Source organism: Macrotis lagotis, chromosome 7 (genome assembly GCF_037893015.1).
Source record: "Macrotis lagotis isolate mMagLag1 chromosome 7, bilby.v1.9.chrom.fasta, whole genome shotgun sequence".
Taxonomy (NCBI): Eukaryota; Metazoa; Chordata; class Mammalia; order Peramelemorphia; family Peramelidae; genus Macrotis; species Macrotis lagotis.
The window spans coordinates 181,617,295-181,645,145 of record NC_133664.1 but is presented as its reverse complement, the minus strand read 5'-3'; the positions used below and the strand labels follow the sequence as shown (position 1 = coordinate 181,645,145).

General features: G+C 35.4%; 2 protein-coding genes across 5 annotated transcripts in view; one reads left to right on the top strand and one right to left on the bottom strand.

Moving 5' to 3' along the window:
- Window positions 1-24,274: 24,274 nt before the first annotated feature.
- The window catches only part of KIN (Kin17 DNA and RNA binding protein), a 111,089-nt gene continuing 107,512 nt past the window's right edge, over window positions 24,275-27,851 (bottom strand). The window contains exon 16 of the transcript XR_012470141.1: window positions 24,275-24,402. The gene's annotated coding sequence lies outside the window, so the exon portion shown is untranslated. The remainder of the gene's footprint in view (window positions 24,403-27,851) is intronic.
- Window positions 26,720-27,851, top strand: part of ITIH2 (inter-alpha-trypsin inhibitor heavy chain 2) — a 48,777-nt gene continuing 47,645 nt past the window's right edge. For 2 of the 4 annotated variants that reach the window (XM_074194167.1, XM_074194166.1), the window contains exon 1: window positions 26,722-27,091. The gene's annotated coding sequence lies outside the window, so the exon portion shown is untranslated. Of the gene's footprint in view, window positions 27,092-27,421; window positions 27,530-27,851 lie in introns of those variants that run through there. The other 2 variants (XM_074194168.1, XM_074194169.1) reach the window with 2 other exon arrangements.

The window sequence follows — 27,851 nt, the reverse complement described above, 5'->3', positions numbered from 1 at the left end:
GGTTCTATTCAACAAGTATACTAATGTCGTCCCTTCTCCTACATTTTTTGGAGTCATATAAATGGCTTCTCTTTGACTATCCCTCACAAAGAGTGCTTATTAAGAGTAAGTCTCATTTCTCTCTGATGAAACCTCTTATGGTACTCCTTTGAGCAATGCTTCATTGGTCATGTGTTACAGTCTATTGATTTTACCTTCATTGATCTTGGGTGACCCCAGGCTTTTCTTTGGAGACCATGGAATAGTCTAGAAGAATATAACTATTCTAGAAGAATATAACTATTGACAATGGGACTCTGTTTAAGCAAGAAGCTTAGGTTAATTGAAAGCACTGAAGAAGTTTCCAAAGACTGTTCTCCTGCCCATTTCAGAGACCAGTTAGTTTTGTCCATTCAGAGTATCTATCCAAGATAAATATACTAATGGAACAATTTTATGAGTTGTCTTTTCAAATGGATATTATTATCTAAGAAATAGATAATCTTCATTTTTTTCAGTGAGAATAGCTAAGACAAATTGTTTTGAATAGTTATGGATTTCATTTCAGGTACTGAAATATTTTGGACTTTAATACAATTTGCAGAGTATCATCCATTAAACAAGAGCATCACCTTTAGGGAATCCCATGTCCACTTGGAATGTGAGTTGAAAAACTTGTATGAAAGCTGAAACTTTGACAAGCATACATCTTCCTATGTTATGTTTTGCATGCTAGTATGAGTAGTCATGATAGTATAAATGTCACAATATAACTAATCACAGTTCCAGAGAACTCATAATGAGACATTTTTTTCTATCACCAGACTTGAACTCAGAGTGAAGATTGAATTGTATTTTTTTGACATGATGATAATAAGGGAATTTACTTTTCTTGATTATACATTTCTATAATAGTTTTTTCCTTGCCTTTTAAATAATCAGGGAAGGAAGATAAGGGAGGGAAGAATTCAGAACAGAAAACAATAAATTGCATTAAAAAATAATCAGTGTCATCAAACAAAATTATCTCTATCATTAGACTTCCAACTTCCAACAAGAATACTTTTAATTCATAGGCATGTCCTTAGCTTCCAGTTATTTTTCACTATGAAAAAATACAATAAATATTTTTGTATATATGGGTCCTTTTCCTCTTTCTTAGATCTCTTCGTGGTATAAGCCTTGTAGCAGTATCTATGAATGTGAAACACTTTTGTGCAGTGAGAAACAAAGAGGAAGTTTTTAGAGAGCTCTGGGGAGATTTGCATAAACTAATGCAGAATGAAATTAGAAGAACCAGAGAAACAGTTTATACTATAATATATATCCTATATAATATATTATACTATACCATACTAATGATATTATACTATATAATATACACACTATATATTATATACAATAAAAGCATATATATTATATGTGGTTTATATACTATATATAATATATAGTATATAATATAAACTATAATATCTTGTTTATTATACTTAGATGATACAAGGATTCTATATTTCTTTCTTTTGTTTCCATTCAATAAGTAAAGGTATGAGAGGAAAAATCTGAAAAGATTAAATTTTATTTAATATTAACTAGTTAATTTTTAAAATATGTTCATTATTTATAGCAAATATTTTGTGGAGACATATAATTGGAAATTAAGGGGTGCTTATCAAGTGGAAATGGATAAATAAATTATGAATAAAATGGAATTCTACTGTACTATAAGTAATAATGGTTTCAGAAAACCATGGGAAAATTGCATGAAATGATGTGGAGTGAAGTGAGCCAGGAGGACAATTTATTCCATAGCAACACTGAAAGACTTAAGAACTCTGATCAACACAGTAATCAACCACCATTCTTCAGAACTAATGATTAAAGCATAACAATAATGTCCTGACATAAAGATAGTGGACACCGTATGCAAACTGAGGCACATTTTTGGAATGTGGATAATTGAAACTTTTCTATACTATTTCTATTTGTTAAAAGAGTTTTGTTTTTTGTTCATTTTTTTTCCCACTAAGGGGTGGAGCAAGATGGGAAGAAAAGAAATTAGATTTTTGTTTACTGGAAAAAAATAGATTTGATTTTTTGACAAAGGTTTAAAAGAATATTCTTAATTTATAGAGATGAAAAAGTAATGATGTAAGTCAGTGGTTTTTTATACCTTTTTCAGCAATCTTTTTTTTGGCAATGATAAAATCTAAGGGGTTTTTTTACAAACTTTTGATATCTTCTGAAATTTCAACTATCTTAACTTCTTCAAAGTCTCCAAAATTACATATATATTCTTGCCTGCATAGACACATACACCCATATCTGTATATATGCATAACATATACACACATTTTATAGTTTTCTTTGATGCCATTTCTATTTCATTTGAATTTTTTGGTTTAGTTGGTATGCTAAGCAATGTTTCAATGAATTTGTTCTTCCTTCCATTACTTTTTGAGAGTTGATGAAGAAATTCTAATTAAAATCTTCCATGTCCTCCTCTGTGAAATTTACAAATGACTTTATTCTATAACCCAGTTGTCATCTCTCTCCATTTATCAAAAAAAAAAAAACCCAAATGTTTGCTTGCTGAGGCAATTTCTAGGTTCTTTGTCTCCTTATTGTAGTAATTAATTTAAACTGGTTAAGCTTCCTTTGGAAATGATGATAGTTTCTACTGATACCTTTACTTTCTCAATATTTTGACATCAATAACTCAGATGAATAGAATAATTAGTTCATTTGAATAAAGTAGTATAATTTCACATCATATCTTATTTATAATTTTATTCTCTTAATATGGTATTGATTTTTATCTTTTATCTGACAAACTAATGGTCAAATTCTCTTGCATAAGTAAGTCATTTCTTGTTGATTAAAATGTAATCAATTTCAATTATGATAATGGCCTTTTATCTTAGAAGGACTCAATGCCTGACTCTTTCGAAGAAAATATTCATAATATTTCAACTTGAAGGTCTACAAACTTCTTTCCTCTCCCACTTCTTACTCCAAAATCATATTTTCCAACATATTTTTGGTGGTCTTCCCCTATACCCATCCTTTTCTTTTTTTAATAAAAGAAAGTTTTTTATTTCTTTTGAGTTTTGCAATTTTTCCTCTAATCTTGCTTCCCTCACAGAAGGCAGTCTGTTAGTCTTTACATTGTTTCCATGGTATACATTGATCTAAGTTGAATGTGATAAGAGAGAAATCATATCCTTAAGGAAGAAAAATAAAGTATAAGAGATAGCAAAATTACATTTTTTCTAAATTAAAGGTAATAGTCTTTGGTCTTTGTTCAAACTCCACAATTCTTTCTCTGGATACAGATGATATTCTCCATTGCAGATGCCCCACAATTGTACCTGATTGTTGCACTGATGGAATGAGCAAGTCCATTAAGGTTGATCATCATCCCCATGTTGCTGTTAGGGGTGTAGAATGTTCTTTTGGTTCTACTCATCTTGCTCAGCATCAGTTCATGCAAATCCTTCCAGGCTTCCTTGAATTCCCATCCCCCCTGGTTTCTAATAGAACAATAGTATTCCTACCCACCCTTTTCTTGAAGTCCTCAAGTATAAAAATGCCTTTTAATTTAATATGGAGGGTCTTGTTAAGTTCTTCAAAGAATTTCTCTACCTTGATATTCACAGTTTCCTTCTCTAACCCTGTATGTTATCATAAAAATGTCCTTGAGTTCATGATAGATAGTTTAGTGTTATATAACTTTTCCTGGGAGTCCTACTATTCCAGAAAGGATTTAACTATAGTCCAAACAATAAATTATGTGCATTTTCTAAAAAACAACTGAGATATATAGAGATTCATCAACTATAGACTGATCATTTGAAGATAAATTATTTGGTTATAAAGCAACTTGTAAAACAAAGAAAAATTCAAAATGAGACTCAATTCTATATGTCCTCCTTTCACTTCTGCAGTAACAATGACAGTGATGAAAAAGAGACAGAAGATGATAAGAACTGCACAATTTTTAGACCATCTCTAAATGTCAATTCACTCAGTTTTCTAAATTAGCATTGACCAATGAGTACGCATACCACTAAAGATCTCTTTTATACATAATTCATTATCTGAATTTGTAGTACTGCTATCAAGAGAAAGGATAGAATATCGTTTTTTTTTAAATTCCTCATTAAGTATCTAGGGAAGATTGCCATGACATTTTATTATGAAAGTTATCCAGAAAAACTGATCAGAAACTATAGAATTTAATTTTAATAGGTATGCAGGGAAAAATAGAATATTCCATTGACCTGAAGAAAATATATTATGAATCTGTTTTGTTTAGTGCCAAGGAGCAGTTATTTGCCCTTAAAATGTAGGTTGATCCCTGCTAGAAGAGATGATGGAAAGAAGGCTTTGTATAATATCTTTTTTTCTCTGATTAATCAGTGAGAATGAAATATTCTTTGAAAGGATGACAGAAGTGTTTCAAAGGGATAGCAAAGAGAAAAGAAACTGAAGAAGCATAAGAGAATCCAAGGCTATGTCAGGAAGTTGGAAAATAGAAGAATTTTACACACATTGAAAAAGAAAAGGAAGAAGAAAGGCCAGTGAATCCTTTTTGTTGTTGTTGTTATATAATGAATGTGAAGCCCTTCCCATAGATCACATCTCTAAAGAGGAAGTAGCTACTCCACCAAAAGCTAATAAGGATTGGGACAGCTAGGTGGCACAGTGGATAGAGCACTGGCCCTGAAGTCAGTAGTACCTGAGTTCAAATCTGACCTCAGACACTTAATAATTACCTAGCTATGTGACCTTGGGCAAGCCACTTAACCCCATTGCCTTGCAAAAAAACTAAAAAAAAAAAAAAGATAAGGATTCACAGGTATTTTCCAGGAGACAAAAAACCCCAAAAAACCAGTACTGAGTATAGAAAGAATTGACTAGTCATGGTGTTTGGTAGCTCTTAAGAGGTGTACCAAGGTGGTCATCTACTACCCTCATGTGGACATAAAAGGCACCTTATCTTCCAGAAGCTCTAATTATAGAATTCCTCCAGAATTGTGCAATCTAATAAATAAAACCTACTTAGAAATGTTGGTATGAGAATAAATGATATCACTGAGAAGAGGAAAGTTGGGAATTATGAAATTCAATAAAAAAAATTGAAGACCATAGGCACAAATACCATTTTAATTTCATCTTTCTTAATGGAAGATAGGAAGTTCAGGAGAAAAAAGAAGACATGGGAAAAGAACAACAGGCTAAGAAGATGATGTCAAAGAACAATATTTGGGTTTGGAGACCAGGGACTCATATATATATAAGAATCACAGTCAAGAATTGAGTATATTTAATGAGGGCTAATAAAAATAGGTGTCACATTCTTGTCAGAGGCTCTTACATTTCCAAGTGTTCAAGTTAACTTTCAGTTTCATGACTATGGAACACAATATCATGTACTTATATCATTTCCACAATCAAGAAAATTAAAGAGAGTAAATTTAATGGAAAGGTAGAACCCTAAGCAGAATCCTTAGAAAACAATCATTTACCAGTAAGCTACTCTTTTCCAAAGCATCATATTGATCCCCAGCTACTTCTAGTCTTGAATAAACAGCCCTTCTGCTTGCTAATCAGAGCAGGTGTTCTCAGACTCCTCCTATTACCTCTTCTAAGAGTTTCAAGTTGATCCTTACAAGTGGTACAAGGCATTGTTCTTCATCATGACTCCTTCAGTTATTCATCTCTGTCAATAAATGTGGCCAGGCATTGCTCTTAAAACCCTCTGCTGCATTCATTTTTTTTTTTAGGTTTTTGCAAGGCAAACGGGGTTAAGTGGCTTGCCCAAGGCCACACAGCTAGGTAATTATTAATTGTCTGAGACCGGATTTGAACCCAGATACTCCTGACTCCAGGGCCGGTGCTTTATCCACTACGCCACCTAGCCACCCCTGCATTCAATTTTTTATTATCTTGGGAGTACAAGTGGAAGTAGAATGGCCCAATGATCCCTGCATTACAGGTGAGTCAGTGCTTTTCCTCCCTGAAACAACTACTCCTGATCATCTCTAGCCTCACAAAAGTTTGCCACAAGGCACTATTGTTCTCCAACTTTAACAGAGTTCTTATTACCAATTTTAGTTTTATACAAAATGATTGCAAATATTGAAGTCTCTTCTTTCTACAAAATCTTGGAGAATAATCCCCTACTGGAAAGAGCACTATCCTTTTGTTCAGGAATTGATGAAGCAATCCAAGTTATCTTTAATGATCTCTCTTGAGTCCTAAAACTTCTACAAAAGTCTTGCCTCAAAGTTTCATCCAGGCAATCCTGAAATTTATTCCTGAGGTCAAATCTGACTTCACTTAACTAGTTCTGTATCTCTGATCAAGTTACTTAAACCTGCTTGCCTCAGTTTCCATATCTGTAAAATGAGCTGGGGAAGGAAATGACACACTATTCTAATATCACAAGAAAACCCCAAATGGAGTCATGAAGAGACAGACACAATTGAAATGACTGAACAACAAAAATTTGAATGTAGGCATTATATCCTTATTTACTTCCCTATGATTGTTCATCTGTGTTTACCTTTTTAGGTTTCTGTTAAGTCCTACGTTTGAATTTCAAAGTTTCTATGTAGTTCTGGTCTTTTCATCAGGAATGTCTAGAAAGCCTCTTTCTCCTCTCAAATTATACTCAATTTTTTCTGGGTAAATTATTATTGGCTATAAGCCTATATCCTTTGTCATCTGGAATACTGTATCACAAGTCCTCCACTTCTGTTATAATGGTGACTGTTAAATCATGTGTGATCCTGAATTCTTTCTGGCTTCTTGCGGTGTTTTCATTGTCCTGGAATCTCTGGATTTGGGCTATAATGTTCCAAGGAGTTTTCATTTGAGGATGTATTTTAGAAGGTGACCAGTATATTCTATTTCTGCTTTGCCCTCGGGTTCTAAAAGATGGCAGTTCTAAGGGTTTTTCTTTTAGTATTTCTTGAAATATGATATCTAGGCTCTTTTTTTTGAATCATGGCATTCAGGTAGTGGAATGATTCTTAAATTTTTTTTCTCCTTGATCTGTTTTTAGTTTAGTTGTTTTTGTTGAGCTACCTTACATTTTCTTATCTTTCTTTTATTTTATTTTAATATCTTTTTTTGCCTCATAGCATTGGTTTTTCCTCTCTTGTTTATTCTAATTTTCTAAAATTTGTTGCTTGGGCAAGGTTTGTACCTCTTATGCCAAGCTATTAATTCCCTTTCCAATTCTTTCTTCCATAGCTCTCATTTCTTTTCTAATTTTTTTCTCCAATATTCTCATTTTGTTAACAAAAAAACCCATTTTAACTCTTTAAAAAGACCTCTTGCTTCACCTTTTCCAAAAATTCTAGTTTAATTTGTGCCATTATGGGTTGTTCTTTGAGATTTTTCTTGTAGATGTTTTAGAGTCAGTCTCTTCTGGATTTGTGTCTTGAGCATCCCTGTTACCATAATAACTTTTTTTTATGATGGGATTCTTTTTTTAAAAATTCCTCTTTCTTCTACTTCTGACTTCAAATTTAACATTAATCTAGACTCTAATTTGATATTAGAGATGGGTTGCACACTTGTGGAGGAAATTTCTGGATTGGTTCTGCTGCTGCTTTTGGGGGAAACAGTATTATTTATTCCAGGATCTTAGTGTCAACTCAGACTGGAGACCTGAAAACTTTGTGTTCCCAAAGAGATCTGCTCCAAGGCAAAATCTAATCACTGCCCCCTAATTTGAACTCTTAATGTTCTTCACCTGGATTTGGGTTAATCAAGAATAGATTGCTACAATCTTTAATATTATTTGCCAGTTGGAAAGCTCCTCCAATTCAGAGTAACAGAACTTCAGGCTCCCCTTTGGTCTGGGATTCCTGCCCTGGTTAAACCTCTAAAGGCTTCAGATTGACTAGAAGCCAGAACTGAGAACAGTCTTGTTCTTGAGATCTGAGCTATAATGCTTATTTCTGAAATTCCTCCTTGTTTAGTATTCAGTGCATGTAGTCATGATTATCACCCGCCTCAGAATGCCACTCCTGAATGTGGGTCCTTTTTTCAATCCACTTAGATTTATAAGCCAGAATTGCATAGTCAGCAGAAAAATCTACCAGCAGGCATCCTACATGGTGTCCCAGTATTCTGGCATGGGTCTGGGATCTCCTCTTGCCCTGGTACACAGTTTCTCCCATAGCCCCAAGTGCCCTCAGCCTGACCAGACCTTTTCCCCAATATCCTCATGTCTCTCTGCCTGTGGCCTTATGCTAACCTGGACTGGAAAAAAAATGACTCACTCTGTCTTGTTCTTTGATTTCTCCATAGGGTTTGAGGTTTTAGATCAGTTTGGAAGAGTTTGTTTTCTGCTACTCAGCCATCTTGGCTTCACTCAGCTCTTACTATTTTGACAGACTTCACCCCTTTTTCTTCCCTATTCTCATTCTTTAAGTTAACTTTCCTCCCAGAACCTCAGGCCATAGATTCCTATATGTCCTCTCTGGCTTCTTAAAGTGAATTGCTTGGCTACTCAAAGAGTGGAGGGAGAAAGAAAAATTGAAACTAATTTTTTTAAATTGAATGCTAAAAAAGTTTATGTATAATTGGGAAATAGTGATTTAAATAAAAAAAATTTTAACAAACTTTTAGTTTCTTTCCCATAGCCCAAGGGATATGTCAAATTAAGTCTTGTAACCTATCAGAAAATAGATGGTTGTATAGATTCATTGTCCCCAGGTTTCCATCATTTCAATTTTGTCAACTAATTCCTTATTGGTCAAAGTCAGTTTTTCTTAGAAGCATCTTGGTGGCTCAGTAGATAGAATTTTGGGTCTGGAGTCATAAGACCTGAGTTCAATTCCAGGTTTATACCCTTAATAGCTATGTGACCCTAGTCGAGTCAATTAACCTTTATCTGATTCAATTTCTTCATCTGTAAAATTGGGGCAATAATAGCCCCTACTTCCCAGGGTTGTTGTAAAGATCAAATGAGATAATATGACTAGCATAGCAGACTCTTTATAAGTGCTTTTCTTCCCACACTCTTCTCCTTCCTATGTTTCTATTTATTAAGTATAAAACTACAAAAGATAAGTCAACCTTATTTTGTTTGGCCCCAAAGGATAGAACTATGACCAATGTGTGAAAATTATAGACAAGCCATTGAGGGCTTTTAAAAAACTTGCCATTTCAAAAATTCTCCTTCCTTTCTTTGGAGGTAGAGAGTCTATAATGTGGAAAATATACATAGGCATATATACATATTCATATACATATACATAATATATATATAATCAGATTCCAGTAATGCATTAACTATTTTTGCTGAGTTGATTTTTTTCTCTTTCTTTTTATTTTTAGTTACCTGGGCTGCCACAGTTACACTCTGCAGGGAAGAGACAGAAGATTAGATTGTATTTGAAATTTAGTGATTAGTGGAGAGGACATGCTTCAAAGGGATAACTCTCTAGGAATGGGGACACAGAAGGAATATATTTGGAAATAAAAGTGATTATCAAAATAAAGGATCTCAGTATAATTCTTTAAGAGAAAAAAAGCCAAGTTGACATTTAATAGCTCTTTTAGTTATTAGCACAGAGATTTCCAGTCAATGTCTGACTAGTTAATAATATAGTAATGAGAATAATAGTTAATGTTTGCTATTTATATTACCTACTAGTGGTATCATAATTTACATGATGATATTATTAATATAGTAAAAGCATCTATATAACATTTTATAATTTGAAAAAATACTTTTAAAATATCTCATTTGATCCTCACAACAACCTCAGAAGGTGGTTGTTGCTATTCCCATTTTATAGATTAGGAAACAAGTAATTTTAACAGAGGTTAAGTGTCTTGCCCAAGGTCTTACAACTGGTAAATGTCTCAGGAAAGATTTGAACTGAGGTCTTTCTGATTCCATTGGTCACATAATGAGAAATGGGAACTACTGGAAAAGACTCTGATGTTTGGAAAGATTGAAGGGAAAAGGGAAAGGGGACAACATAGGATAAGATGAACAGATGGTTTCATCCAAACAATGAACATGAACTTGGACAGACTTCAAGAGAGAGTGGGAGATAGAAGAACGTGGTGTTCCATGGTCCATGGGGTCATGTAGAGTCAAACATGACTGAACTGCTAACAACAAAAACTTCCGGACTCCAAGTCCAGCATTCTATCCCCTATACCCACCTCTCTGTGAACTCTATCATCTGCTTCAGAAACTCATCATCTATTTCCTCCATAGGGGATTGTATATCCACCTCACTGTCACTTTTGTCCTTGGTCTTCAAATATTCTCCAACATGCTTCCCTGTCCAAGTAATGGTTTTCTTATTAACATGTTGCATTCTAATCATCTAAAATTTTAGAGCAAATCAGATAGCTTGTCTGCATTATGTCCTTGCCATATATGCTTGTCTTAGTTAATATTTTTAAGAACTGATGAGAATGTCATCAGAAATTACTATATTTCACTTTAAACACTAATAAGAAGTAGGCACAAATAACATCTGAAATGTCTAGAGTACTCCTCTCCATACAAGATAGAGCCAGTAGACTCTCACATTGAATTTGCATCAACCATGCACAGGTTTCAAGAAGTCAATGAGATTTGCAGAGTTTGAACAAACTGAAGGGAAAAAAATGATAATATTAATGCAGTGTGTGTGTGTGTGTGTGTGTGTGTGTGTGTGTGTGTGTGATTTAGTTTTATGGTCATTATTTTTATCTTTGCTTATCATCTTCAATTTTTATGTTGTCTTATTTTTATGTAATTTTTGTTCTCTAATGTTTTCTTTCCTCTTTTTGATCTGATTCTTCTCTCACAACACATTCAATTTCCATCTATGCTTAGTATGGTTACAAATGTTCAGGAGAGAGGAGGGAAGGGTGGGAGGGAGAAAAATTGTAAAAAAAACTCAAAACCTTGCAAAAAAATAATTGGTAGAAACTACCATTATATGTAGTTGGAAAAAAATAAATATTTATTTAATAAAAATATTTTTAGCTTTGATTTAACACTAAAGTCATTTTTCAAAAGACTACATAAATCAATAAATAGTTCAGTAACTCCAAAAGCCCCCCTCACTGTTACAAAAATTGACTCACATTTATAAAGCACTTTCAGTGTTTTCCAAAGCCTACCTATTCTTCAAGATTCAGCTCAATATGATTTCCCTTCCTGCAACCTTTAACAACTATTCTGGCCCATACTAAACTGTTCCTACTTTGACACTTTCTAGAATTTATGATCTCAATCAAACATGCTGTCTGAGCACGGTTATGTCAAGGGTATTTGCTTCCTCTGATGTGTTTCCCTTTCACCAGGGCAGATAACAACACATGTACTTTAATAGATGGTCTATCATATGCCCTACATCTTACCTTCTTCCCCTAACAAAAAAATAACCCAGCCTACAGACAGATTTAAACTCAGGACTTCCTTATTCCAGGACCAGTGCTCTAATCACTGAGTCTTCTAGCTGCCAGCCACAATCATTGTGGAAGAAGATAGAATGAATTAGGCTTCCTTCCCACCTCTGTTCCTTAGCAGCTGTTGGTCCACAAGCAACCATTTATTCCCTCCAAATCTCAGGCAACTCCTGAAAACTTCTTTGCAAAATCATAAATAGATTGCCTAAATAGGTACTTTAGTGGCCAGAGTTTCACTATTACTGCTACTACCACCACCACCACCACCACTACTACTACTACTACTACAGCTGCTGCTATTGCTGCTACTACTACTACTATTACTGCTTATTAAAGCACTTATTTTATTATTTATATTTTATATGTTTTCATAAACATATTTGATTTAATATATTATTCATATATTAAATTTTTATTAGAACATTTTAAACATCTATATTATTGTAGTGATAAAAATATTCTAGTAGTAGTAGTAATATTATTGTTATTATTAAGGTTTATAATACACCTTACAAATATGATCTCAATTTATCCTCATAACTGCCCCGAGAGGTAGACATAACAGTGGAGAAAGTACTCATAACAATAATATTGATCATGAAGCTATTGAATAAGTAATTGAGAAACAGTATACAAGATGGGTAGAAATAAGATGTAACAGGCACAGATATTGGTCATGAGGGTTACAGAAATATAAAGTCCAATTACAAGGTAATAAAACCTAGTTATTGATTGTTGGGTGGTGGGAATGGATATTAGCAATATTAAAAAGAAAAAGGAACATTTGAATGTAAGTAGTTAAGATGCTAGGGTACAAGGGAGATGAAAATATCAATGATAGTCTCAAATATGTATAACCATAAAAATAATAATGCACTGGGGGAAGAGTTTATTTAGTCCTTAAGGAAATTAGTCATCTTTAAGATTTGTTGAGTTTCAAGTGACAGCAAGTTACGAAAGTAGAAATGGCTAGAGAGCAATTGGAGATGAGGAATTAGAGAGGTCAAAGGCTATTTTGGTTTTTTTTTTCCTTTGGAACCTTTACACTTAGTACAAGTGGATTTTTGATGAATTCCTTCAATTGATTATTGATTGAAGAGACTAGACTGAAACTTTCTGAGACCAAGAATGGTGGATCATTTAAATTTTGTATATTATCTACCCCCATGAATAAAATGGTGTTCTCCAAACACTTAGTTCTTAACAAATGTTAGGTGAATTTTTTAAGAGAGTTGAACATAGTTAAGAAGTAGAGTTGTGAGTGATCCCCACTAATCCCCTAATTAGAAATGCATTCTCCTTGAATGAGGGCAGTGATATTGAGAAATATTTTTAACTGAATTTTTAAATAAACATAATTGTATATATGTACCAATTGTATCTTGTTTGTCTAATGTATTGAAAGTAGAGTCTTTCCATAACTTTTGATGTGACACTCATAAGCTTTGTGAAACTTTACATGTATAGCTTATGTTGATTGAGGTCTATTTAAAAGGATCCATTTAAAGTAAAATTCTGCTGGGGAGGGGGAAAATAATAATTTTTCAATATGTATTCAGGAAAAAGTACAAAGTTCTCAAGAGGACTATTTCATGAGTCTCAATATTAAATAGAATAGGAGCAGCTAGGTGGCACAGTGGATAGAGTACCTGCCCTGGAATCAGCAATACCTGAGTTCAAATCCTGCCTCAGACACTTAATAATTACCTAGCTGTGTGGCCTTGGGCAAGCCATTTTTAACCCCCTTTCCTTGCAAAAACTAAAAAAAATAAATAAACAGAAAATGTGATATTAGTCACTAAAACATGGGTAAAATGACATAACTGTACCCAAATTCTATTTGGGACAAAGCTGTTATCTGGGGGGGGGGTGTTGTGTTAAGGGAAGAATTTGCCTAGAACTAAAGAAAGGAAAAGAACAGTGACCAAAATTGCATCCTATAATGCTGAAATTTTAGAGGGTATGAATAATACTGGTACAACTTTGGCAGATAGAGATAATTAACACCTCCCCAATGGAAAGTTATCCAAAGGTTTTATATCACAGGAATCTCAGACCCTGACCAAATATTTCTAGTATAATGGTGATGAGAATGGGATGCCCTTGAAATGACTCTGACTTCTGGACTAACCTGAGCAAAAGACTGTGTGAGTTTATCAAATCAGAGTTTAATTAGATGTGTAACATACTCTGAGATATGTGGAGGGGTTTGGCTATGTGTTTTTATTCTTTTGCTTTCAAGAGATTTGCCTAGTTCTTTTTTCTAACATCTGTGACTGGTCCCAAGGATGTTTTAAAGGGTATTGCCTCAAGGTTTTGAGGTGTGGGAAGTCCACACTACAGTCAGTAGTCTTCTTACTCTTAGAAACAAACTGACCAAGAAAGAAAATCCCCTTGTCTAGAGTGGTTTTAGGGGTAAGAAGGTGGACACTTGGAGATCTACTTCCTTCCCCACATTCCTGTTCTTCAAAATCCAATGGAGAGTCTCTGGAGCTCTAGGCAGGGTGAGGTGGTTGGTATATTGTCATCTGTTGTATTTTTCCTATTGCTGGTCCCAATTTACCAGGGCTTTAGACTATTGTCCAATTCATCTATGGCATGGCTCAGTTAGAACCTTACTGGGAAAATGCAAACAAAGAACATCTTATCCCAGGCCCCCCTCATAGTCCAGAAGAATTAGAACAGTCACCTGCCCAATGACACTGGGGATGACTGCTGGTTCTGTCTTTAAACAGCTGCTCATCAAGACTACCTGAAGTTCATCTCTCTTCCCCAAATCCTAAGGAGTGACTCCTTACCACCCCTCATAAAGGACTATGGTCTCAACCCTTGATTCCAATCTTGAAGATGTGGGCTAGAATAAGATGAGAGAGACCCTCCCCATTCCCGAAGAGGACCTCAATCCAACAGCCTGGTCACCAGAGGAACAGCAAGCTTCAGTGAGAGGGGAAAGCTCACCACAGTCCCTCTTAATCCCTCCTCTTTCTCAGTCATTAAAACTCCTATGAGGTCCAATCATTACATGGTCAGAATTTGGGTTCCTTTTAAAAGATCTCCATAAACAACCAGAAGAAAAAGTCACTCTTTGATTGTATCTTCTCTTACAGGGAAGAGTTTCGACTTAGCCAAGGAAACTTAAGAAATTGACTGTCATATGCCAGGACACTGAGGTAACAGCTTTCTTAAAAATCCCTTAGACCTCCTCACCCTTGTCTACTTGGCACTGAGGGGGAAAAATTCTACCCTGTACCTTCTTTAATGGGTACTTTGGACATGCCCAAAAATCTGCCTTTGGGAAATTACCTAAACTTAGCTGTCTGGGACTTTATTTAGTCCTCCTTTCCAACAAAATCAAGTAAATGCCTTGGCTTTCCTCCTCCCTGCAGAAGCAGGCCAGACCTCAGAACATATTTAGCTATACTACCTATAAGTCAAGTCTATACATTTAGATAATTCACATAATATCTTGTTATCCTATAAATTATACCTGTATGTCCTTAGTCAAGTTTCCTCTGGGTTTCATTTTTCTCATCTCTAATATGAAGGTATTAGCCTAATAATTTTCTGATGAACTTTCCAGCTCTTAAATTCAATGATCTTCTTTATATCTGAGCAATTCAACAATTCAGTTAATGCATATTAAGCAACTACTATGTACAAGGAGCTAAGGATTAGAGGCACATACATACATACAAGGGAGATGCTTTCATACTTTCAGGGACAATACAACATGTACCTAGATAAGTAAATGCAAATGGGTTTCAAGGAGAGACAAAGCAGGAAAGTCTTTTTGTAGGAGGTAGCATGTGAGCCAAACCTTGAAGGAAGCTTAGGTATTTCAAGAGGCAGAGAAGGGAGAAGCAAGGAACACTGGAGACCACCTCTCCAGTGCAAAAGATATGAAGGCAGAAAGTTCAAAGGAAAATTAATTAAGCCCATTTGACTGAAAAGTAGAATGAGTGAAAGGGAGTAATGTGAAATAGTTTCATTTCATTTCCAGACGTTTGGAGCATCAATGGGTATAAGTACGATGCTGAGAAGGGCAATAACATTGGATTTTCTTTGAGTGAGATTCATCTGTCAACAGATAACAATGACATTCGCAAATGAATATATTAATGTTATAATATGGAAGAAAGTTTTATAATTTAATTAAATTTTTATACCTTTGGGTATATTCTTTATTATAATATATTATAGTAGTTATATATTATGTTTTATTTTTATATTATATATTTATATATCAAATATAAATTTATACATTTTATTTATAATTATAAAATAATTTAAATAACATTTACAATAAAATAAAATGATATCTTTTTTCCATAGTTATAAGTTCTCATTTGTGCTCCTTCCAGTTTGCTAAATTTTATTTTTATATGTTCCTAATAGAAATGACATGTATACTGCATTCCCTCATGAGTCATCCTAACATGGTTCTAAACTGGCTCAGAATAGGTGAACACTTTATGCCATCTAGTGGCTGCTGATTTAAAAACAAGGATATTTTAAGTATCAGTATTGGCATTAAGTTACAAGACACAAATTTACCACAACTAAGATTTTGAATTAAAAAAAAAATCCAAGAACTTAACTCGTCTCCAGTTAACAAGTTATTTCATTCCTGCACCCTACTCCCTGGTTTCATAATAGTTTCCCAATACTACCCACCAATAATACATCCATCTTCCAGGAAGCCTGGCTCATGCTAGCAGAAACTGTTGTCTTAAATATGAATCTTCAAAGGTATTCAGAGAGATTCAACTCTAGATCTCAAAAAAAAAAAAAATCTTTGTTGAAAGCATGAATCACATACCTTGTGATAGGAGATTGGGGGGGCATGACTACCCTCAAAGGAATAATAACGATGAAGACAGTCTTTTCCCTCTCTTAGAAAAAGGATTATTCTTTTTGCAAGGCAATGTGGTTAAGTGACTTGCCAAGGTCACACAGTTAGGTAGTCATTAAATGTCTGAAGTCACATTTGAACTCAGGTCCTCCCGACTCCAGGGCCGGTGCTCTATCCACTGCACCACCTAGCTGCCCCAGAATCATTCTTCTATATGGCACAGTGGATAGATTGGTAGGGCTAGAGTCAGGAAGGACTTAGTTCAAATCCAGACTCAGATATTTGCTAACTTCACTTACTGGTTTTGTGACCCTGAGCAAGTAAACTGTCCTCAGGATCTGTTTCCTCATCCATAAAATGTAGATAATAGCACCTACTTCCTGGGTTGTTGCTAGGACAAAATAAGATAATATTTGTATAGGACTTTGCAAACCTTTAAGCACTTTATAAATGTTAATGGGGAAGAAGTAGAAGCTCAGACCCCCAGGTAAAGCTGGAAGCAGGAATTGGTGAGAAGTTCTACAACCTCATACCTGATTGTAGCCATAAAGAATCAAAGCCAAGGGGTGGCTAGGTGGCGCAGTGGATAAAGCACTGGCTCTGAAGTGAGGAGTACCTGAGTTCAAGTCCAGCCTCAGACACTTAATAATTACCTAGCTGTGTGGCTTTGGGCAAGCCATTTAACCCCATTGCCTTGCAAAAAAAAAAAAACCCTTAAAAAAAAAAAGAAAGAAAATATAGATTAAAAAAAAGAATCAAAGCCAAGCAAAGTCTGACACATGTAGGTAGGATACACTGGAGAGACAAAGGAAGCTCTGAAAATACAAAAAATTATCAAGTTTCCTCTAATAGGAAGGAAAAAGAATTGTTTAAAGAGTAGAATACAGGGGCCCCTAGGAGTACCTGGGTTCAACTTAAAAAACTTAAAAAAAAGAGTAGAATACAAATGCATAAGGAATTCCTAGCCCAATTTTCAAAAGGCATGAATTGAGATGGAAATGAGGTCAGATAACAAAGGATGAATGAAAAAAATCTGTCTTGGTCCTGTAGAACTACTAAACTTCTCAATGTGCTTAGCCTGGTTAGGAATGTCTAGTATTCTTTGACCTTCATTTCCTAGATTCAGGCCAGTTTTAGCTTCCCTCCAGGGTTCTAGGGCTACCACTAAGGGGTTGAAGTAGCTTTTCTATTGCAATCAACTCAATTCAAAACCCAACTACAGGTATGATCCTTTATATGATCCTATTAGCTGCCAGTGGCTAAGGCTCCCATTCCATTTAGCTAATTAAAATCAATTAACTTTTATAAAAGGATATTTATTTCAAGTATATAAGCAGAACAGAAGTGTAGACATATCATCCCAATACCTTAGAGGGACATTTTCCTCTGTACTACTTCAGTCTCTGGGGACAGTTTATTGAGACTTAGCATAATATCTACACAGCTTTGGTCCCACCTAGTTCACATTCAAATGTGGCATTGTTGATGGGTGAATCCTCCCAGCTATTGCTAAATTGAGTCTTTTTTTTTCTTTAGGTTTTTGCAAGGCAAATGGGGTTAAGTGGCTTGCCCAAGGCCACACAGCTAGGTAATTATTAAATGTCTGAGACTGGATTTGAACCCAGGTACTCCTGATTCCAGGGCTGGTCCTTTATCCCCCCTAGCCACCCCTAAATTGAGATTACTATACACTTCGTGGATTATCAATGCAAGGACTTTTGCAAAACCCAGAACAGACTGGACTCCTGGACTTCTAGGTGACTTCTCCCAACCTTTTGAAATTCACAAAGTTGTAGTTTTTTAAATCTCTTTACTTAAAATGAAAGAACAAAATGGAAGGCCAGACAAGAATCAAAACCCATATTCACATGATAAGATGTTAGCTTCAAACTGGCAAAAGGCCTGAGGTATCTCTTTTTTGGTATTATCTGAACTGGATGCCATCAGCAAAGGAGTCAAACTAAGAGAAGAGATTCAATCCAGAAAGAGCCAAGGTCAAGTAATGCATTTTTTAATTCTAGTTCAACTGTAGCCAATCAAATAGGCAGCTATTAAACAGGATTAGCAGACCAGAATCAGTTCAAGAATGTTTACAAATACTCCAAAATCTTTCCAAGGCCCTTCTACTACATGTCATTACTACTCTCTGAGCATTAGGTTCCCAACCTCTTCCACAAGGAGAATTGTATCAGCTGAGCCTGTGCAGGCTCATTAGGACTAACCCTAATCGATAAACTCCCATTAAAGAAACTAAAGGTAGGGGACAGCTAGGTGGCACAGTGGATACAGTGCTGGCCCTGGAGTCAGGAGGACCTCAGTTCAAATGTAGCCTCTGACACTTAATAACCATCTAGCTGTGTGACCCTAGGCAAGTCACTTAACCCTATTGCCTTAAATAAATATTTTTTTAATTATTAAAGGCAATAAAAATGGATGTTTTAGCTATGCTCAAGAACAGAAGACAGTCAAAGAAGTAATCAAATCATCATTTGAGTAGATGAAAGTGTTGCCATAGGTTAACTGCCCTGCATGAATAACAACTCAGACTTGGGAACGCAGGTTTTGGAAAGAAGATAGAGATTTATTAAAAGAACACATATTACAACACATTAAGAAAGTAATAGAAAAGTTAAGAAGAGTTTAAAGAGAAGACCATGTGGATTGTTCATTGAATTGGTCAGGCCAGCTGACCAGGAATTCAACAGTGCTCTGGAAGGTCAAAAAGAAAGAATCCCTTCCTTGATCTCTTTAAATTCTCCCTCAGAGTCCATGGGAGGGGTGGTGCTGGGAGTGACCCAAATCATTGGAGATTTTGCTCTTTTGGGTGGTCTTGAGTGTTTTCTGCTCCACCCACCAGAAGACATTGCAATCCAAATCAGGTTGAAGGCAGGCCCTCAGGTGTGGCCTAAATTAGGTGATAAAGGAAGAAGGAACATTCTCTTAAGGATGCAAACAAAAGATTTACAAAGTTTGTCTCCAACAAAGTTTGCCCCCTAAACCCTTGTTTCTATGCATTAAAACGATGGCAACTAATGACAGACCTGCTCAGCTCATTTTTGGCTTCTATTTTCCTCTGTCAAGAATTATTTTTGAACTGGAAAAGTCAAAACAAAATGTAGTCAACAATGAGTTGATCTCCAACATAAGTAGATAGCACCTATGTACTCTGGATGAGTTCAAATTACCAGATTGAGATGACCCATATAATCTCCAAGTACAAAAATGTGATTACTAAACTAGTCATTAATATTGAAAGATCAAAGAACTGAATTATAAAAAGGAAAATGTCTCAAGTTTTTTAAAGCAAGAGATTAGGGTCTAGCTACCTCTATTTCTCACAAATACCATAAATTATTAAGCTAGTGTAGGGAAAAGTATATTCAATAGAAAGAAAAAGTATTCTTTATTTCCAGGAAGCATCCTAAACAAAGAGGGGCGATAAAGTCTGAGAGACTGAATAGGACCCTTTGGAGAGCTAGAGATGCCCCAGAATGGAAATCTAAATCTTCTGGTGGCACTAAAACAGAAGGACTATAGAATTCAAGTGGAGAAATAGTCCATACCAGAGAGGGAGAAAAATTGTGTTATTTTGTTTATGACATCTGCAGTTTTTAAGGGCTGAAAAAAGACTGTCCTATATCCAAAATGTATTTGAACCTTGAGATCTCATCTAGTTGTGAAAATATACAAATTATTTTTTGTTATAATTGGTAATTTTCCCTGAGTAAACTTTTGGCTAACCCTCAATATCAGACCAGGTTCATGTGAGCCCAATCTTGGGGACTTTGGACAAAAGGTTATATATAAAATTTTCTATTTTAAAATTATTGAGTGTAGCTTATTGTTGTATTAGAATGGCAAATTTGTCAAAGTAGCTCCTATGTTAAATACAAAGATGCATTAATATATATATATGTGTATGTGTGTGTGTGTATATATACACACACATATAGTTTTGTGATGTTTTTATAAGACATAATTTCACTCATGAGATTTAATTTTATTTTGAGACATAATGCCCAAATTTTATTATGAGACATAATGCTCATGAAGGTTAGATGTTTTTGCCCAAGTGAAGGTAATATAATTAGAAAGTATTTACTCAAGGATACTATCTCAAGAAGTTATAGAGCCTTCAAAGAGTACGGTTGGCTTTGACATTTAGGTAGAATGGTAGTTTACATCTGTTACATTTTTAGCCTAAATTCATCCTCTTCCTCAACCTTTTTGTGGGGAGAAACTACTATTTTTTTTTTTTAGCTTTTTGCAAGGCAATGAGGTTAAGTGATATCTGAGGTCAAATTTGAACTCAGGTACTCCTGACTCCAGGGCCAGTGCTTTATCCACTGTGCCATCGAGGCGCCCCGAGAAGCAATTCTTGAAAAATCAATCAATAGGAGAAGGAGATATAGATAAAGGAGAAGGATGAAGAGATTCAGTTAAGTTGGGGAAGAGAAAAAGAGAAATCATTGCTTGCTCTACAACCATTGAAACAGGCGGCTTTCATATCAAGCCTCAGATACTTACTAGCTGTTTGACTATGAGCCAGCAATTTCTTGATCAATGTTTAACCACTGACTCTATAGAAAGAGAGGAAAAAATATACCCACAACACACTTTTAAGTTTAATTTGCATTAATAACATTTTCTTCATCACTTTTCAAGATAATCAATAAAACAATAAATCAAGCCCCAATTTAAAGCCTTTGCTGACTTAAGAGGTGTAAATGCCCACAATGAAAATTCTCCTGAGGAAGTATGAACTGGTTCCAGCAAGTCACTTAGCCTCTCTCAACCTCAGTTTCCTGATCTATAAAGTGAGTACACCCATATCACAGGGTGATTGTGAGGACCAAATGAGGTAAAAAATTTAAAAGCACTTTGCAAATCTTAAAGGATATTAGAATTGCTACCTACTGGCTATCATTATAGCAATGCTCTTCAGATATTCTCCCTTCCCAGAAATGTTTGTGGGCATTAGCCTGAATTCCTGTTGGAAGTTACTGCCCTGTAGGAAACCAGTTTGAGCTATTTGATAACAGGTTGATTGGGAATCCCTGTCTACAAAATTCACCATTCCTATTAATAAATATTTCCATCAGCTTTGTCCTGAGGAAGACTTCAAGGTTGAGCAAATAGAAGAGAATATAATGAAAAAGACTCAGGAATAAAGTCTAATGCCTCTGTTTCAACCACTGAAAAAAAAATGTTCAACTTTATTCAGATCATGCAAACTTTTAAAAATCTCAGTAACTCTGGTTTCAGTCATCACATTTTTCTCTGATAAAAGAACTTCCAAGATCTTGAAGAATACCCAGAACCCATCTAAAGTCAAGTGGATATGACTAACAATATGGAGGACTAGATGTTTTCTCTTAACAACCTCTCAAATGTTCAAATGTCCAAAATAGGAATTATGAACCTCTCTCTATAGTCTAAGACACCAAGGGCTCTAATGAGATAAAATCAATGTAGCAGGCCTGCCCAGAGAAACTGAATATATTCCATACAATGAGCAAAGTTGGTCATGAAAGAGCCTAGATCTAGACTTTGAGGTCATCCTTAATTTCATTTCCTACTTTTAATGTTGTCTTCTCTAAGTCATCCTCAAAGACTGAAAATCCCCTTTCAGATACAATCTAGCTACATAATGATGGGCAAGTCACATCTCAGTCCTCAAACCAACTCTCTAAGATTGTAAATTGCAGAAGAGATGCCAGTGTCCATCAGTTGAGGACATTTCCTCACCTGGAAGCTATCTATACTAATGAAATCACAGGTCTAGTCCCTACCATTATCCCTTTAAACTTATAAATTTATGTAAAAACATATTACAAAAAAAATTTTTGATCATAATTACATTGTAAATTATACCCCAGCTTTGCCAAACATCACAGGCTTATTTGAATAACTTTCTTATCATTTTTTCAGATTTGCTCTTAAAATGAGTAATGGATACATCACTATCATAACACAGAAATAATAAGTTATTGTGGATTTTTCCTTTGTGGATTGCCCACTACCCTATTTGCTTATGTAAAGAAAGTGAATGGTTAACCAAGTTTCTTTATTGTGTTAGTAAGGGGTTTCATCTTAACTCAAAAGTAAACAGTAGTAGATACTTTTAATTTATCAAAGAGTAGACATACAGAAGGATGGCTCAGTACAAAATCCTCTGACCTGAATACACAAACTGATAGGGGGCAACTGGACCTTTTGAACAGAAAGAGGTCAAATCAGACATATTTTCCAAGGTCCCAGGAATGCAAGATGACATGCTAGCCACATGAATAGAGAAAAACAAACCAAAGCAGTCTTTTGTTTCATTTGTTCAGTGTTTGTTCTGAAGAGAAAGAACAGAGATACTACCTTATTTTATACTCTGATGATGGTTTCATCATTTAAAATAACCTACTGATAATATTCATAAATATGCTTGATGAAAAATGTTCCTTTAGGGCCTTCAGAAAACAGACAGGAATTCTCTGCAATTTATCTCAAAGGATACTTGTATCAAGGATATGATTTGGAGAAAATGATTATGAGGAATTTATGTACCTAATTATAATCAATCAAGATTCTATTAAGTGCTTACTCACTTAACTCTGTTGGCCTCATCTGTAAAATGAGCTAAAGTAGGAAATGACAAACCACGCCAGTATCTTTGCCAAGAAAACCCCAAATGGAGTCAGAGAGAGTCAGGCATGACTGAAATGACTGAACAACAACATGTACCAGTGAAGCACAGTATGTAATGAGCAGAAAATTGATCCCCGGATAAGGAAGAATTGGATTCAAGTCCTCCCTCAGACACAAACTGACTATGTGACCTTGAGCAATTTACTTAACCTCTCAATGCTTTGGCAATTCTCTTCATTCCAGAAAAGGTGCCAACCTGCCTTGGAAGAGGAAATCCCTTCACCTGAAAATTCCCAATAGCAATGAAATCACAAGTCCAGTCTCTATCTCTCTATGTGCTAAGCTTTGAGGGAGACCAAGGAAGGCAAAAATAGTCCCTGTCTTCAATGAGTTTCCATTCTAATGGAGGAGAAATGTGTATATAAAATGGGTACATAGAAGATACATACAAAATTGATGGAAAGTAATCTTAAATGGAAAATAATCTTAAAGGCCCTGACAACTAGAACAAGAAGAAAATGGCTCCTTCAAGTAGAAATGGCACTGTACAGGGAAAGCAGAAAGCTTTGGGCTTGGAGTGCCCGAGTGAGTTGACTGCTTATGTTTTACATACACAATACCTTATAAAATCATCATTAATTCTTGTAGCACTAGAGCAGGATTATCCTGAGAAGATACCGTATCCTGTATCAGATACTACCTTGCTCCACACTCCCAGCAAGTCAAGTTAGTATGGGGTGTTTTGATCTTCCCTGTCACCATAGTAACTTTCTATAGTCAGGTTCTTTTTTATTGCTCCTTGATCATTTTTCCAGACTCTTCCTTAACTTTTAATTTTATGTTAAAGCTGGGCTCTTCTTTCAAGTGGAAGGAGCACTGTGCTAAGCATGAAGCTGTTCTCAGAACTAGTTCTGGGATCTGTAGGATTTCAGTTCTTCCAAGGTGACCAGTGTTCCCACTCTCCTGTGACCACAGACTCTGGTGTTCTACTACTTCTCTTGCTCTGGGCAATATAACCCAGTGGTAGCAAAGTGGACCCTATGATCTCCTTCTGATCACTTGTCTGACTCCCTATGGGCTGAGAGCTCCAAAAGCTACTGCCAATTCAGTTGCCCCCAGTCTGTGGCTGCCTTAATGAAACTCAACCTGCACTGGTTTGCTGGGGTAAACCTGTATTAGACTGTGCTCCACTTTCACTCTGACACAACAGATCTCTCCTGTTCATCTTCTAAGTTTTTCTCAGGCTGGAAAATTGTTTCATTCTGTCCTTTTGGGAATTCTACCACTCCAAAAATTGTTTTGGGACATTGTTTCAAAATTTGAAGAATTTGGGAGAGCTCAGGAAAATTCCCTACCTTTTCTCTGCCATCTTGATTCTGTAGCACAGTTATGAACAAGAGAGTCAAGTCTCTTTCCTCTTCTTCCCAAAGTTGATCCTCCCAGCTGGGAAAAGAATCTGCCCTCATAGTGTGATTTTCAGGATTCTGAAAAATCTACAAAATAAATTAAATGATTTCACATACTAAGAAAAACTTTAAAAATTATGGCAGCAATGGAAAACAGTTTTGAGGAAAAGCTAAAAGAAATGAAGAATCCTGGGGCAGTTAGGCGGTGCAGTTGATAGAGCATTGGCCCTGGAGTCAGAAGGACCTGATTTCAAATATGACCTCAGACACTTAATGATTGCCTAGCTGTGTGCCTTTGGGCATTCCCTTGAAAAAAAAAAAGAAATGAGTAACCCTAGAAAACAGAAGAAATAGAAGAAGGCATAGGGAGGGAGGAAAGTTAGTGGATAATACCCTTTTAAAAATATTTATTTTTAACATTCTTTTTTTATTTTGATTTCTAAATTCTTTCCCTAACTCAAGTCCCTCATCCATCCATTGAGAAAGTAAATAATATGATATCTGCTATATGTGTGGAGTCATTAAAGTCATATTTCCGTATTAGCCATGTTAGGAAAGGAAGAAAGGAAAGGTGGGAGGGAGGGAGGGAGGAAGAAAGGAAGAAAGAAGGACAGGAAAAAGAAAGTAAGAGAGAAAGGATGTAGCTAAAATTTCATGGTTGATCATCATTGCCATGTTTCTATTACTGTATAGAATGTTCTCCTGGTTCTGTTCATTTCACTTTGCTTCAATTTATATTTGCCATATATATAAAATGGTTTTTCAGAAATCATATCCTTAGTTATTTATTAAGCCCAACAGTATTTCATCATATTCATATTCTATGCCTTGTTCAGTCATTCTCTGATTGATAGAGACATTCCCTCAATTTCCAATTTTTTGCCACCACAAAAATAATTGCTATAAACACTTTTCATATATCTTTTAAATTTCTTTGTTATACAGATCTTGTGGTATTGTTAGGTGAAAGTATGTAGTTATATTTGCATATATATCAAGGATATAGATATATGATATGCATAAATATGTAATTCTATATAAAGTTACAATAATTATGTATGTGTATAGCTATATGTAGATATATGATTATATAACCCTATATATTTACATGCATACATGCATACATACATACATATATATAATATATATATATATATATTTATGAGGGACAGAAAGAGATATCATAAAGGGTATATCACTAGCACTTTGGGCAGCATTCCAAACTGTTCTCCAGAATAGTTGGACCCCGTTCACAACTCCACTAATAGTGTATTAGTATACCTATTTTTCCACATTCCCTTCAGCATTTGTCATTTTCTTTTTCTGTCATATTAGCCAGTCTGATAGATGTGAAGTGGTACCTCAGAGTTATTTTTAATTTGCATTTTTTGGTGGTGGTGGAGAACTGTTAAAAATAGATTCTGCCACTAGAAGAACAATTTATAAAGTAACAACAATATTATTTAAAAAAACAACCTTACAAGACAAGAAATCTGAAAGTTATTCCAGAGGCTTAATGATAAAGAGACTACCTAGTCTCCTGAAGAGGTGCTTCTGTGCTATCAGAATTTCTCAGTGCAGATTGAGACTTTTTTTGGTGAACAATGTAGAAATAAATTTTGCTTTTTTACATATATTTGTTACAAGAGTTTTTATTTTTTCTAACTTTATCATTTGACCAGGGAGCTAAAAGTTAGAAAAGGCAAATTTTGGTTATGTTATATAATTAAATTTTAAATTTTGAAAATAAAATCAAAACTAAAAATTTAAATTAAATTTAAATTTTCTTCAAAGGACAGATTCTGTCTGGAATGAAAATTAATAAGATAACAAAACAAGTATCAAGAGAGGGATGACCACTCCTTGTGAGGATGTTTGTCACTAATTTCTGTTACATCTGGAATACATTATAGTGTTTTTCAGAATCTGTATTTTGATATATTGCCATAATTCTAAGTTGTATTGCTCTGAAAGTTTCTTCTAGATTTTATAGATATTTTCATGAGTTAGGATTATTTTATGATCTTCTATTTTGATAAAAGTATTGATTATCCCAAGTAACTGTTTTGTTAATCTTCTTGTATTTTCTACATAAATTGTAACATCTAGAAAAAAATAGATTCTCATGTAGTTGGAGACATGCCTGGGCACAAAAGGGAAGCAGGGGACGGGGGGGGGGGGGGCTTGATTATTTATTGAAGTCTATGATTATTTTATTTAATTAATTATTAAAGTATTTATTAAGTGCTTACTAGTGCCAGGCATTGCACAAGGTACTGGGGACAATAGGAAGTCACTGGAATTGGCTAAGTCACGTGGCCACATCTGTGCTTGAGGAAAATTACTCTGACAGCTGCTAGAGGATAGTGTGGAATGATAAAAGACTGGAAGAGAGGAGGCCAATTAGGAAACTGTTGCAATAATCTAGGAAAGATGACATGGGGATCTGAACCAAAGGAGTAGCTGTGTTCATGGAAAAAGGGGGTCTCAGGCAAGAGATGTGAAGATAGAAAAGACAAGATTTAACAGCCAAGGGAGGAAGGGTGACTAGTCCAGGATAATGTTGAAATAACTTAAGAGACTAAAAGGATTATAGACCTTCAACAGAAATAGGGAAATTTAGAAGAGAAGATTAGGGAGAAAGAAAAGGAATTTTGTTCTGGGCAATTGATTTCGAGATGTATCTGGAAAGTCCAATTTGAAATGTGTGATAGGCACTTGGTGATTCAGGATTGAAACTTTTACCCAGACTCCTACAGCCAGTACCACAGCCAAGGTGAGACTTGAATCCATGTCTACCTGAATGGAAGATCTGCCCTCTATCTGCTGTGCCTTGTTGCTAAATTGATATTATGGGGTAAGGGAAGTAGGGGGAGGGAGCAGAAAGCCTAATCCTTTGCTCAGTAATCAACTTCAAACTTGATTTGTTTTCAGAGCCTCCATTTTAAGGCGCATGACCAAGCTAGCTGAGACTTCATTCTCTCCAGGCTGCACTCCAAATTCACTGGACTTTCTGTGCCATGCCCCAGAAACCTCTTCACCCCAGGAAGTTTCACTGTGGGCAACGCTTGGTGGAAATCTCCTCCACCTCTGAAGTCTCTCCCTCCAATTGGCTGTTCCCTCTCAGAACCCCCCATTTTAAGAACCCTGTCCAGAGAGGGCTTTCTTCTTCTCCTGGCTGCTCTCTTGACTCTCTGGACTTTTTCTATACCAGGTACCTTCTTTACCCTCTGTCTCTCCAAACTGCATTTCACCTTTCTTTTTATGCGTTGTTTTGCTGTCTTAGTCTATAAGACTCCTGAAGACAGGCTCTTTCTCCTTGTGTTAACAGTCTCTAGAGTGAAGTAAGAATTCAATAGATGTTTGCTTTCTAGACTCCATTTAGGGTTGATGCATTTTATTCCCAGAAACATTTCACTTTGGTCTCCTCCTTTTCTTTTTCTTTCTTTTTTTTTTTTTTGTGGTAAGGCAGTGGGGTTAAGTGGCTTGCCCAAGGCCACACGGCTAGGTAATTATTGTGTCTGAGGCCGAATTTG